The 15,546-nt window shown below is 44.4% G+C and overlaps 1 protein-coding gene across 1 annotated transcript in view; it reads left to right on the forward strand.

The window, feature by feature from the left end:
• Positions 1-15,546, forward strand: part of mgat5b (alpha-1,6-mannosylglycoprotein 6-beta-N-acetylglucosaminyltransferase B) — a 911,118-nt gene that overhangs the window by 804,344 nt on the left and 91,228 nt on the right. The gene's annotated exons all lie outside the window — the stretch shown is intronic.

Raw genomic sequence — 15,546 nt, forward strand, 5'->3', positions numbered from 1 at the left:
CAAAAATAGCTTCGATTGTAGGAACCTGAAGATCTTCAGGACAGTGGATACTGGGGAAAAATAGTAATTAGGCGGCAATCATTAACTGAACTGGCTCTCCAATTCTCACCTCAACTTCAAACTCTTCGTACCCATCTACAATTCCCTCCATAGCCTTATTCCACACCACCTTTGAAACATCCTCGACACAACTAACTTTAATCTATTATCCATTCTGTCCTCCTGACCACAGTGTCTAAACCTTAAGCCATCTTCATCCTATACTTCATAACTCTCTCCTCCAGAATTCCCTGCCTTGCAATAACTCCTTCAAAACCCCCTGAAGATTTGTATGTATATGTACATCTCAGCTTTCTGACATAACTCTGAAGTGAGCACTTGATTCCCAATTATGAAGTGGCTTATAATATTTTGCTACCTTAATGCAAATGTGATTGCCATATATGAAATTTTATGTCATTACAGATACAGAAATAGGGAATTTCTTCTTTATGATTCACAAGCATTTAAGTACTCTTAATGCATCCATGGGTTTCCTCCGGGTGCTCCGGTTTCCTCCTGTAGTCCAAAGATGTGCAAGTTAGGTTGATTGGCCATGCTAAATTGCCCTTTAGTATCAGGGAAAATAGCAGGGTAAATGCGTGTGGCAACAGAGATAGGGTCTGGGTGGGATTGCTATTGGTGCAGGTTCAATAGGCCAAATGGCCTCCTTCTGTACTGCAGGGATTCTGGAAAATACAATACAAATCCTTTCTTCACTGCCTCAACAACGTTCTTGAACAGTAACTTCAGACAACCTCTAGCAGAGATTGAACCTTGGATTTTCATGGAGTTAGGTAGACTCCATGGAGGGTTGAAATGGTGAGTGGGACCCGGATCTGGAAGTCTTGCCCCACTTACTGAGCATTTCCAATAATGACAGCTGTGTGAAAGGGGACACGGTGAAAGAGCAAATGCAACAGTGATGAATTAGCCAGACCGTTTAAAATGATAGGGTAGAACAGGAAGTCATGACTTATGTCCTCAAAACATCCAGACCTCGGAGTGTATGTTACACAACTTGGTGTTGGAGATGGGAACAGAGGTGAAGAAGTAACCGAAAAAATTCCAAGTTTTATGCAGAACTTTGTGAAGCGTCAGCTGCAAAGTTGGGCTTCACTCTGAGATAAGAGCAGGGACAGGGAGAGATGTCATGCACCCCCATGCTACTCCTGCTTCTGGGTCCCTTATTCTTCCCCCACTCACAACTGTAACCCTCCCCGTCAATCATGTGTGATTCACCAAGCAATCACTTCAAGCTCCTCGCATAACGATGATGCTTGTTGTTGGCATTTGGTTGCAAAGATAATCCGATATGTATTCACCATAGATCATTAATATTAAGAGCAATGATATAATGCAGTGTTAGTTTTCATACACCCATAGGTGATCCCACCATGACTAATAAACAAGCCCAAAAGTACAAATTTTGCTTAAAAGAGCATACAATATTGTTAATTTGACAGGAAAATATCCCATTTATTTCTAACACAATGTAGATGATAACACTAATTTCAGTGACTGTTTTCCCTTAATAACATAGAGAATAAGTGCAAGAGTAGGCCATTCAGTCCTTCAAGCCTGCACCACCATTCAATATGATCATGCACTCTCCGTATCTCACTCCCGCTTTCTCTCCATACCCTTTGATTCCTTTAGCCACAAGGGCTAAATGCTGTGTGTGTGTGGGTGTAGGCAAAACATAACATGTTCTGTACATGTCACCATATGGACACTGACAATAAACTCATATTGGGAAGAAAGTTTCAATACTTGCAATCCAGATAGACAGCACAAGTAATTGGATTCTATTTCATCAGTAATCTCACAGGTAGAAAGATCAAATGACTCCTGAGCAACAAAGTGGAATAGTTGAACAACAGATGTCTTGACTATGAATGAGAAGCATTGGAGCCCTCAGGTGTCTGGATACAACACAACTTTTAAGAGACCAGAAGATAAAGACTGAATGGTTCACAATTGTTCCTGTTTCATGATCAGCAAGTCTGAAGATTCAGCTGATTGCTGCTTCTATATAACTTTATCATGAATTTTTCAGTACCTCAGAAAATTCATGACTAGCACCAAGATAGAGTAGGAAAACAGGTAAATAGATAAAAGGACAAGATTGAGTCAACAGAAAAGATTCTTGAGAATCACATGCAGTGTTAAACAGGTCCCTGATGTTAAGATCATTAATAATGTATGGTGGAGGAAGAATACAACAGATTGTCCTTTACCTTCAACAGGTGTGTTCTTCATACAACTCAGTAAAGTTACAAAATCCTTATCATTTCCCACCCCCAAATGTTTCACCTGGGTCTATTTATACTCTTTTGGAAGTGGAGCCAATGATCATCGCCTATTTTTGACAATGCAATCAGTTTAACAATGTAATTGTCAAAGGATGCAATTGCTGATACATTGACAACCGATTCACTAGTAGCCCATTACGCACTCCTGTCCTGGCAATGTCGCCCCACAAATCACACTCAGAGTAAACTTCCATTAGCAACAAAATAAACAGAACTCCAGCCATGATTCCACCCTCTGTTCACAAGATAATTATGGATGACAAAGGCCATCTAGCCTTATTCATCTCACCCATCTCAGAATGACATAGGAACACATGTATTAGGAGCAGGAGTAGGCCATCCAGCCCCTCAAGCCTGCTCTACCATTTGATAACATTGTCTACATTACACCAGTGATTATAACTCTGAAGTACTTAATTGGCTGTAAAGCAATTTGGGCATTTGTAAAATATAGGTTTTGTCTTTTTCTCATTACACTGGCATGCAATAGGCAGAGTGACTGTAACAATGGTGAAATGCTGATTCTCTAAGAATAATTAATCACTAAGTAATCAATTGATGTTAGGAAAGTGGTGACAAAGAAGTCACTACTTTTACAAAACAATTCAAATCTGTTGCTAATCCCCCTCACAACACCCCTCCAATCATACTCCAACCACCCCAGCGTGCACTCAAACCTCTCCTCAATCAACTTCCAATCTCCTAACCCCTACTCCAACATTTCCCCAAACTCCTTTAACCTTCCTCAAACCCACACTCCAATCTCCTACCACCGTCCCACCACTGCAACCCCCACCCCCCCCCCCCCCCCCCCCCCCGTCCACACATCCCGCGCACATCCGCACACACACACTATTTAGTTTGTTGCAAAATTACAGGGATTTCTCTTCCAATGTTAGAAGAAAGAACACTCTCCGCATAGTTGCTGCGCTGCTGTTGACCTTTGGCAGCTTTGGTGGCCTTTCAAAAAAAGAATCAGACCCATGAAGCTGCCCAAAGGTTGGAAGCAGAGGCACAGCAGTTCGGTGAAATTGACAGACCAGCTTTAAAAAGATCAAACTCTCCGGTTCTGATGCTTTTAAGTCAATCTGTGGCTCAGTCTAGATGATGAGGAACTCCTTTAAAACACAGAGTTATCCAGGGCAATCCAATCCTGTACCCTTAGCAACCCTTTTTGGGTACACTTTGCTTGTGTGTGACCACCCCAAAGTGGCATGTTATGTTCTGGAGCTTGTAGGGCCATGCTGGAATACTCTCTTGAAATCACAAATAGCAGCAAAGGCATTGTGACTGATGTCACAATTATCAGTGAGGCACCTATGGGTGCCCCCACTTAAAAACGTGACATGTGAAAGGGCATGTGGTAGAACCTTAAAGATCTGTATGCGGGGCCCTGAGATCAGCCCCTGAGGTGCATTGTACATTTCACTCGCTGTACAGTGTTGTGACCTGCTGCAGCTACAAAGATGCAGACATCTGCATGGCTGGATGTGGTGGATCTTTGACAACAGTGAGTGACTGTTGTGTGGACACACTTTAGATTGTGAAGTCTGACCCTGAAAGGTTTCCCGTGGGAGGCTCATGATGGGTCATACAGCATTAAAAACCAGAACAGAGGATGCTGGAAAAGCTTGAATGCGTTCTCCCTCACTTCATTTCTGGCAAAGAGCCAAAGGACTTGAAATGTAACTCTGCTTTCTCTCCTGACAGAGGTTGCCAGGCCTGCTGAGGTTTTCCAGCGTCCTCTGTTCTTGGTTCAGATTAGAGCATTTACAGTATTGCAGTACTTTGCCTGTTAAAAACCAATTGGACACCATTTTCAACTTTCAGTCACCTGACAGCTTCTGAAGTGTCATCCCACACAGCCTTGCAAACCCTTGACAACTTCCTCCCGCTTGCAGTGACTGAGTTCCAGGATGGCCCTTTATACGCGATACGGAGTCATGAAAAGCCCACTTCCTAAATCAGGTACCGCCTCTGCCTATCAAGTGTTTTTGGGTTCAGCCGCCCCAACTGTCTGCCCCTCTACTGCGGTTACATTCGTGGCAAGGTGTCCCTGGAGAAGGGGCATGTGGTGTGCAAGGGCACTGTTGAAGCCTTTCATGCCCGTTGGGCACCACAGGGCCTGGGGTATAAAATTTGTCCCTCAGTTAATTTGATTTAGTTTAATTGTTTAGTCAAAAAGATTGACTGCTGCCTGCACCCGATCCCTTGCAATGACAATCGCGCCTCCAGTGTTACTTTTTCTCAGGATGGGTGCATAAAGCACAAAATTTCTCAACTCCTATGACCCACCTGGAGGCTGAAAATCCAGGCCTTAGGCTTCAAATTAGTTGACATTTTTTATAGTGAGGTAAAGCAAAATCAGTACAACTCTTAACTGTACTTTAAAAACATTAATGCATTGACGAGGTTGAAAAGGTCTGCACTTACAAATTTGCATAGAGTGCTCTCCTGCCTGAACTATTGGAGGGTAAGACAATATGTCTCACAGTAAAAACTACATACACCAGTCTCAGACTGGTTTAGGGCAGTATAACAATAGTTTTAAAATTTTCATTTGTCCACAATATCGAACCATTCAACCTTTCTGAAAAGAGCTCTATAATTTGACAAAGCTCCTTTCTTCCCAGGAAAGATCCTATTTACAAATTGTCAAGGTAACCCGCCTCTTGCTCTGCATGGTCCAGATCAATTGATAAGTAATTGAAAAGATACACTGCAAAATCTACAAAGCCAAAATATATTATCATAGAATCACTATAGTGCAGAAGGAGGCCATTTGGCCCATCGAGTCTGCACCAACCACAATCCTACCCAGGCCCTATTCCCGTAACCCCACATATTTACCCTGCTAACCCCCTGACACTAGGGTCAATTTAGCATAACCAATCAACCTAACCCGCAGATCTTTGGACTGTGGGTGGAAACCGGAGTATCTGGAGGAAATCCACACAGACACAGGGAGAATGTGAAAATTCCATACAGTCACCCGAAGCCGGAATTGAACCCGGATCCCTTCCACTGTGAGGCAGCAGTGCTAACCACTGTGCCACCGTACCGCCCGCCATGTGATGTATTCAAACTTAATGCTGCCATTTGAAGCCTAGAGAAGTTTTCGAATCATTGAGACAGGATAGAGTTCGTATTTAATCAGTATAAAAGTCCTAATATTTGTCGTATCCAGTGAAGCACAAAGTGCTGCATGATGCTTGGAGAATAAAAGACAAATCAAGAGGTTTGCTTGTTTTCTTTTCTATGTCAACAACCTGATGTTGGGGTCACGGTTAGGTTATTAGATCCACCAGCATTACCCTTCAGGTGGTAATCTCTTTTGTAAATCAGCTTTTGCAACGGCAAACTGTGATTTGATGTGGCCCAACATTGTGGAAAATTATATCACGGCTGAAATGTTGAGCTGGAAAGAACAAACCATTTCAGAATTTCAGCTCCCCATCACTGTGCAGTCATCCACGTGAAAAGGCAATGCAGGATTGTTTCACTTCTTGTTTGAAGTAGACTCATTTTACTTTTTTTGCTGTATATCTCATAATGAACTAAATGAATGGTAATTATTTCAGTTAGAAAGGATCACTGTTCATTCTGGCACCTGTTGAATATTTTGTCATTGTTTCCAGTGGCTGGGGGAAGTAACTATTTTACGGTGGTTGGATGCATTTCAACAAGGCAGCAATGGCACGAGTAGCATCACGCAAACAATTTTCTATCGTTACCATGTCATTTGCAAGGCCAGTTAATCATGATCATATAAAATGGGCATCAAACATTGCGAGATGTGATGGAAGAGTTAGACCATGATTCAGGGGACTAACCTGGTCCATTCAACAGAGTTACAGAAAATTCATATCTCGGTCAATTTTTTTTATTCATTCGTGGGACATGGGCATCACTGGCTGGGCCAGCATTTGTTGCCCATCCCTGAGGGTGTTTAAGAGTCAACCACATTGCCGTGACTCTGGAGTCACATGTAGGCCAGACCAGGTAAGGGTGGCAGATTTCCTTCCCTAAGGGACATTAGTGAACCAGATGGGTTTTTCAGACAATGGTTTCATGGTCATTAGTAGATTCTTAATTCCAGATGTTTTTTATTGAATTCAAATTCCCCCATCTGCAGTAGTGGGATTTGAACCCAGGTCCCCAGAACATTAGCTGAGTTTCTGGATAAATAATCGAGCAATAATACCACTAGGCCATCGCTTCCCCCCCATTTTGTTGATTAAATGTTAACATCTTTCCATCTAACCCTCTGCCTCCCACAGTGGGTATCCAATGTTTTCCTCATATCCACAATTCCGGTGGCCACAGCGGGTTTTACTTTGGGAATAACCATGCTTTTGTTAGAAGGGTGGGAGAAGAGAAAGATAAATGAAGTGAGACAGACTGAGTGCAGGCAGGGCATGACACGCAGCCATCAGTGTCGCCAACAGGGATTGACTTCACCGGTATTTCTTAAAGGGGCCATGTACGTATTCATAAAGAAGCTTTTATAGATGATGATATCCTGGGGATGCTCTGAACAAATAGGAGCATTGGTCATAGAACATAGAACATAGAACAGTACAGCACAGAACAGGCCCTTCGGCCCACGATGTTGTGCCGAGCTTTATCTGAAACCAAGATCAAGCTATCCCACTCCCTATCATCCTGGTGTGCTCCATGTGCCTATCCAATAACCGCTTAAATGTTCCTAAAGTGTCTGACTCCACTATCACTGCAGGCAGTCCATTCCACACCCCAACCACTCTCTGCGTAAAGAACCTACCTGTGATATCCTTCCTGTATCTCCCACCACGAACCCTATAGTTAACCCTTGTAATAGCTCCATCCACCCGAGGTCAGAAGAACACTTTGACACTTCATGCTCCACAGATCCTGCCTTATGCTCCTCAACTCCATTGTGGAATTATAGATAGTCCAGCTCCAGTATGGAGACACCCACTTGGGAATAAGTAGATGGAAGCATAAGAATAGGAGCAGGACTGGACCAGTTAGTCCCTCAAGCCTATTTCACAGAGTGGGTGAGGTGGACGAGTTTTCACAAGGTGAAATAGTGAGCATTATTGAGCAAGAAGTGCTGAGAGTGGACGTGGAGTGAACTGTTCTCCTGTCGCGGGTGGTGTAATGTCCTGCCAGAGCTGTGGTGCCAAGGTACCCAACTCTCAAAGTTCCAGGCTTTGAAAAAAGCAGCAGAGTAGATAGTTTCCAATGCTTTATCGAACAGTGAAGTCGAAATAGAGTATTAATGATTATTTTATGTAGGGTTGAGTTGCTGCCTGACTAATATGACAAAGATCATGCCAGCAACACAATAATTCAAAGCCATTTGCCCTGTTACAAATGAGGCTGTGTTACTCATTCATGTGTGCTGCAGTCCTGCAGTCAGCAATTGACACTATTTACCAATACTTTTCTGAGGCAGTAATGAACGAATAAATCCAAGTAGTACTTACAATCTAAAAGCCCTGTCAAGCAAATATTGACATACTGGAAACAAGTGGGTTTTTTTCTCTGATGTCTAAGTTCTATTCCCTTATCTTCTAAATTTTGGCACAGGAGGATAAAAGTTCAATGAGAAATCCATCTCAGAGCAAAATGTAAATGTGTCTCCTTCACACTTTCATGCTTGGAGAACTCTTCATAGCACAAAGTAACAAAAAAAATCATTGTCCTGAAAAATTTATAGTAACATGCAATAAGTTCCCCCAAAATAGTCTCCACTCTGCAGCATCTGTCCCAGAGGTAACGGTGACAGCTCATGCCATCTCTTATCCCAGGGGTCGGCAGCCTGAATAACAAGAAGAGCCACTTCCAAAAGTTACCGTAGAGCACAATGGTCAGGATTTTCTGGTCCTGCCATGGCAGGACCTACCATGGGGGATGCGACAAGCCAGCCAAAAGTCTCTCGGTGGGACCACCCGATCCCTGAGGTGGGCAGATAGAAAACCCCAAACCCAATGGGAGCAATTCTCCCCAAAGTATTCTGACTGTTAAATTTGCGTAAAAACTGGAGTAAATCACATTGGGTTTTTTTCAGCGGGAGTTTCAAAATGAATCTCCCACACTCTGTGCAATGTAGTGTGCACTAGCATGAATTCTGTTGAAAATCAGTGGCAGGGCCTATTCCCGCTGGAGAGGCCGGCAGCAGAGCGCGGAGCGGGCCACTGCGCACGTGCCCACCTGTCAGCGCTGAGATCGGCGCATGCTCAGTGGTCTTGCACTACCAACCACCTAACGCTGGCCAGCTCGATCACTGGCCAGCCCCGCGAACCCCGCATTTCCGGTCATGTGACCCCCCCCACGGCCCGATCACTGGCCTCCTGGTTGTGTCGGACCAACTTCAACTCACCCCCACCCCCAGCCCGTCTCGATCCACGCCCACCTCTGCAACCCAGATCTCCCAATCGTCCCCCCCCCCCCCCCCACTGGCAACCCCAACACCCCCCCCCACCCCACTGCAATCCTGACCCCCCCCCCCCGAGCAGCCCTGACGCCCCAAGCAGGCTGACACCTCCCTCCCCTACTCCAATGGTCAGCCCCGATCGCTGACCTCCCTCTGTCACAGGTCCAGACTGCAGAGTGGCAGCGGGATCCCCCACCCCCACCGATCGTCCCCAGAGATCCCACTCCCTATGAGGCCCCACCCCATTAGGCTGCATCCCTTGGCACAGCCCTATGCCAGGTGGGCAGTGCCAAGGTACCCACTGGGCATTGGCATTTGCCCATTGGGCAGTACCATGGGGCCCAGGCTGGCACTGTCAAGGTGGCAATGCCCAGGGGCACCACCACCCCAGTGCCCAACCCTCTGGGGGGCCTTAATTGTCTCCCCTTCACTCCAGAGGGATCGGGCCACCAGCTCCCCGCAAGTGGGGAGCTATACTAAACCCCGCTGGAGTGAAATATTCCTGGCGGGAGATGGGGGGGGGGGGGGGTGGGGGGAGGTGGGGGGTGGGGGGGGCGGGCGGGGGGGAGGCGGGGGGGGGGGGGCGGGCGGGGGGGAGGGGGTGAGCTGCTAACAGGCCTGGAGATTTCAACTGCGGGCCTACTAATTATATTTAAAATGGATTTAAATAAGGATTAACATAATGTATGCAGCTCCATACCGATTTCTGACGCGGAGCTGATGCCCGAGATGCGCAGAGGTCATGGCGTCCAGCAGGGAGCTCATGAAACGGCCTCCGCTAGAGTCTGCCGGCCCACTGAACTGCAAAAGCAGTGCAGCAGAATGGGAGAATCGCCCCCAATATCTTTTGGAGCCAAACACTGTGTCTCAAATGCCAATAGTAATGACAAACAAGACAGAGATACATTTCAACAATAAGGTTTTACAAAAAAACGTTGCTCATTGAATGATACATTTTCACAAGTGCAGCATTAATTAAAGTTTAGGAAATTAAGCAAGCAGTTTAATTGCCATCACACTGGGTTGATGGATGAAGATCAGGAGCAGGTCTATAATGAGCCCTGTGCCACTCCAGAACCACAGGTTGCAGCCCTTGGGTAGGATGTTCTGGTCGCGCTCACCCCAAAAACCGGAAAATCTCGCCTGAGGGCAATGGACCTTTCCATGGTCCACGTCCCACCTGCTACGACTCCCGTGGAGGACGGGATGGGAAAATTCCCCCTCTTGACTTCGACAATGGTGGTGTTTGCCAATGGTAGGTTAGGGTCTCTCATTGGCTAGTCCCATCCAGCTCCATTTAACTGCAGTGGGGGCAAGCAATTATAACTTGACGATTTTTAGAAAGGAGAATTTTGGTCTGGTCATTTCTTGGTTCCAGATTCCATGTTAACATTGCCCAAAAATGGGCAGTATTTCAACTCAAGATCCAATCACGTGAACGTAATGAAATGTGTCGCTGTTTTAATTTATTGGTTGCCGAATTCATAATCATGTGAAACTTCTCCCTTACTACCTGTGTGTCATAAATCACTGTTAAACTGGGTCAATGGATGTATTTTTTGATGAAACCCTGAGTGCAACAAGACCAGCACTGGCTATAATTGTGATATGGAAATGACAGTAAGATCTACCCACCATATAATGTCTTCACAAAACAATAAATGCATTCCACTGGAATATGATCATTTCTGTGTTTATTGACTAAGATTGATGGGGCGAGCATGAGTAAAACATGAGAATTTAAGTTATGGAGGCAGATATATTTGAAAACATTAGTAGAATCTAAAACCTGTAGCAAAAAAAAAAAATTCTTGCAAATGAATCGTTTGCTCTCCAGAGAGGAGGGAAATGATTACACTGTTATTTAGATGTCAGCTTGTGATATCAGACAATCTGTCTTGTGTTTATTATTGATGTCTGCGGCAAGACAGAAATGGCTCACAAAAAAATCAACTCATCTGACAGAATAATGGGGGTGAACCTTGCTGCTTTCCTATTTCTATCATAAATTATGCAGGAATATTTCAAACTGCCCGAGATGGACTCAAATATCAAGGGAAGCACTGCTTTTGCAGTACGTGTGACAGTGGATTTATTTGGGAATTGAATATTTAACCATCAGACAATAAAAGTCTAGATAGGACTGCAAGGTCGCGAGAGCAGAGATGGGTGTTCAAGTTCATTCATATTTCAGGTGCGGAAAGCTTTTTTTAAAATATTCATTCATGGGACATGAATGCTGGGCAGTAAATGCTGGCTGGCCAGCATTTACTGCCCATCCCTAGTTACCCTTGTCCAGAGGGTAGTTCAGAGTCAACCACATTGCTGTGGCTCTGAAGTCACATGTAGGCCAGACCAGGTAATGACGGCAGATTTCCTTCCCTATCTGATTTGAATTTGATTTAATTTGATTTATTATTGTCACATATATTAGCATACAGTAAAAAGTATTGTTTCTTGCGCGCTATACAGACAAAGCATACCATTCATAGAGAAGGAAACGAGAGAGTGCAGAATGTAGTGTTACAGTCATAGCTAGGGTGTAGAGAAATATCAACTTAATGCAAGGTAGGTCCATTCAAGATTCAAGTCTGATGGCAGCAGGGAAGAAGCTGTTCTTGTATCAGTTGGTACATGACCTCAGACTCTTGTATCTTTTTCCCAACGGAAGAAGGCGGAAGAGTGAATGTCGGGGTGCATGGGGTCCTTAATTATGCTGGCTGCTTTGCCGAGGCAGCAGGAAGTGTAGACAGAGTCAGTGGATGGGAGGCTGGTTTGCGTGATGGATTGGGCTACATTCACAACTTTTTGTAGTTTCTTGCAGTCTTGGGCAGAGCAGGAGCCATACCAAGCTGTGATACAACTAGATGCTTTCTCTGGTTCATCTGTAAACGTTTGTGGGAGTCGTAGCTGACGTACCAAATTTCCTTAGTTTTCTGAGAAAGTAGAGGGATTGGTGGGCTTTCTTAACTATAGTGTCAGCATGTGGGGACCAGGCCTAAGGGACATCGGTGAACCAGATGGGTTTTTCCACCAATCAACAACAGCTTCATGGTCATCAATAGATTCTTAATTCCAGAAAAATTTTGCATTAAATTCATGGCTTCTGCCATGGCTGGATTTGAACCCGGGACCCCAGAACATTAGTTAGATTTCTGGATAATACCACTAGGCCATCGCCTCCCCTTAAAATTAGGAATCAATTGGGGAAGGATGTGACAGGAAAGTTAAATTGAAAAGACTTCTGTTGGGCCATTGATGGTGGGGTGGAGGGGGGCGCTGGTGGGTGGTGGTTGTAGATCGAAGGTCAGACATCGTGGTGGGGAGGGACTTGGTAATCGTCAGTTGGTCATCGATTGTGGGAGGTGGCACCGAGATCATGGACTGTAGGTTGAGGGGGTCAGAGGTCATAAGTCGGACATGGGGAGGAGAGGGGTGAATTGCAGATCAAGAGTTAAATCTGAAAGAGATATAGGCCACAAAATTCAACGCTGCAACACCACTGATTTCAGGGCAAATAAAAAAATTGGCAGGGGGCCCACTTCCGATGACTTCCAGGCCACACTGCGCCAAAAACCATGTTTGGAAGGACAATAGCGCTGGCGTCCCTTGACGTCGGAAGACGGCAGAATGGTCAGACTGTGACTTCAGTCAAAGCCCCAATCTTGATTGGCGCCCAACTTGCCTTTTTGGATCTCCCAGGTTATGTTAATGCCCTCTTCTAAACTAATAGCTAAACATGCGTTCAGCTAAAATGGATCATTCATTAGCAATATTTAAAGATTAATATTACTGACACATTAAGGGCGGGATTTTATGGCCACGCTCAACCCGAAACCAGAAAATCCCACCCGAGGTCAACGGACCTTCCAATTGTCTGCCCCTCACCCACTCCGATTCCCGTGGCAGGCAGGGTGGTAGAATTCCAGTAGAAGTCTTTGACAGCTACTTCAAACCTTTACCACAAGCAGATTTAGGAAGTGCAGGCTGGTTTTAAGAAATGTAGGCCTGTTTTAATGCCAGTCTTGCCCAACTCTGGGCCCTGTGTCAAGTGTGCAACCACTCAACAGCACATTTAACATTGGGCTGCACACCACAACCATGGAGATGTGCAAACAGCATGGAGCATGTGTGCTGCCTGCATCACTTCCATCGGGGGCAGCGTAACCTCGCATCGCAATCCCCCAATTCATTAATAAGCTACATCCAATTTTTCAGCCAAAGATTGGGAGCACACAACCTCATTAAAACATTTAAGTTAGAGGCCTGCCTTTAGCAGGTTTATTTTCCTGCCACCCCAATCAAACGCCTGGCACGGTGGCACAGTGATTATCATTACTGCCTCACAGCGTCAGGGACCTGGGTTCAATTCCAGCCTTGGCTGGCTGTCTGTGTGGTGTTTGCACGTTCTCCCCGTGTCTGCGTGGGTCTCCTTTGGGTGCTCCAGTTTCCTCCCGCAGTCAAAAGTTTAAAATGTATTTGTTAGTCACAAGTAAGGCTTATCTGCAATGAAGTTACTCTGAAATTCCCTTAGTCGCCCACAGTCCGGCGCCTGTTCGGGTCAATGCCCCTAACCAGCATGTCTTTCAGAACGTGGGAGGAAACCGGAGCACCCGGAGGAAACCCACATAGACAGGGGGAGAACATGCAAACTCCACACAGACAATGACCCAAGCCAGGAATCGAACCCAGGTCCCTGGCGCTGTGAGGCAGCAGTGCTAACCACTGTGCCACCATGCCGCCCACACCAAAGGGTGTGAAGATTAGATGGATTGGCCATGCTAAATTGCCTCTTAGTATCCCAAAATATGTGGGTAAGGGGGATTAGTGGAGTAAATACGTGGGGTTACCGGGATAGACTGTGGGTAGGATCCTCTGGTGTAGGGCTGAACGCAATGGGATGAATTGCCTTCTGCTGCACTGTAGAGATTCTATGAAAAGAAATCCGAAGTGGGTGCACTGCAGGTGTGTTCCCCTTTTCAATCTTTACTTTTTTATCATGAGCAAATTGGCCCCCAACAAACATAACCATCTTCCATGTGTCCTTCACAAGACAATCAGGGAACTAAATGCGTAACCAAGCTTGGATTGTTACAACTATATTATCAAAAATTCTAATACCTCTTCCCAAAGGACTCAAGAAAACTTACCATGCATTTATCCACCATTATTGAAGAATGGATCACGACTAGACAATATTCTCTGTGCGCTGGATTGAATAATTCAGAGAGTTAGCCTAAATTGTTTTGGAAGTCAAGGAGAAATGGCATAGTTTTCATCTGGAAATTATTGTGAGATAATGGATTGGATTTATTGTAAGATAATACATGCATGTGAAAGGTCATCCACTTGCTGTGATCCTGCATATTATCTCAAGAGTCTTCTCTTTCAAAAGATTGGAGAAATTTGTGACAGCGCAAATTGGAAAGGCTAAATTCAGTTGGTCGAAGCATCTTTACTTCCTTCATATTTTCTTACGTTTCTTGTACTTTTTGTAGTTAGACCGTGAAAAGCAAAATGGCACCGGTAACCATCTGTATGTTTCTGTACACGTCGCTTAGGGTTGCTTAACTGAGAGTTCAATGTTGGAGATTTTCTATCACAGTTCATACGAGGTTAAAAACCAAGTTCACTCACAGAATATAGATGGCGTTGATTTTCAATTTCAGCAGATGTGCAGTGCAGTGTGCTCTATGCCCACTCAGGACTCCTGACCCTGACCTGGTGAGGAATGGGGGAAATGACAGAATGTCTCCCGGGTTAATTTCCTGCTGTTGCTTGTCCCAGTTGTTCCCCAAAAATGAACAAAAAAGGGAAGGATATATAATCCATTGCATCTGGTTAGACATCTAAGAGAGAGGCTAAGTCATCGAGTATAACCCATATTGAGTTGTATCTGAATGTATGTTTGATTGGCAGTTCTACTTCCATTTAAAACATGCATATTTAATCTTTCTTTGTCCTGGTGTATTTTGAGAAGTATTTCCCAGAATCTCTTGTTTCCATTAGCATTCCCATTTGAAGCCAAAAGAGAGGGATAAATAGGTCAGGTAGTTTCTCACTGATCAGTAGCAAACTACCACACAATGTTCCTCGCTTTTCATTGTGGTTTAGCACAACAGGCATCATTGTTTTTCTCTATCTCTGTGATGGTTGACATAGCTATTCTGCATCTGCTGTCTGTCATTTCTTCTGATAAACTATCCAACTGCTGTTCAGTAAATATGTTTGGCAATTCATAGCCAAAGTGACTGTCTAGTGAATACTTCATTCTGCTATCATTGAGGATAACCACATCAGAGCTTGCTATGACTGGTAGTCAAACTACAGACCAGGATCTCCGTGTTTTTTCTGTGGCTGTACAGCCCCGTAGACCTCTCCTGACCTGATTTTGTAGGGTATTTCGCTCTGTCAAGTGATTCTTGCAGACGATTCTGCGCAAAATTACAATGATAGCAACTGATTTTATACGAAGATGTATTACGGTACTTTATTGGATGGTGTGAAAATATTTATATCTGTAGATATAAAATAAAAATGGGATGCTAGTAAACAATACAAAATGGGATTACTTCCACTTTTTCATCGTTCTTATTTTAGCTGCTATATTATGAGAAGTAAGTATGTAACCCAGCTTGGAAACTTAAATACCGTATGATTAGAATAAAGCCAATATGAACAGATAACAAAACCAATGTTTTGCATGTTATCCTGTTTATATTGTTCTAGTACAACAATTTTATGGTTCTGTATATCTGTGATTTAACACAA

The sequence above is a fragment of the Mustelus asterias genome, chromosome 12 (assembly GCF_964213995.1).
Source record: "Mustelus asterias chromosome 12, sMusAst1.hap1.1, whole genome shotgun sequence".
Lineage (NCBI taxonomy): Eukaryota > Metazoa > Chordata > Chondrichthyes > Carcharhiniformes > Triakidae > Mustelus > Mustelus asterias.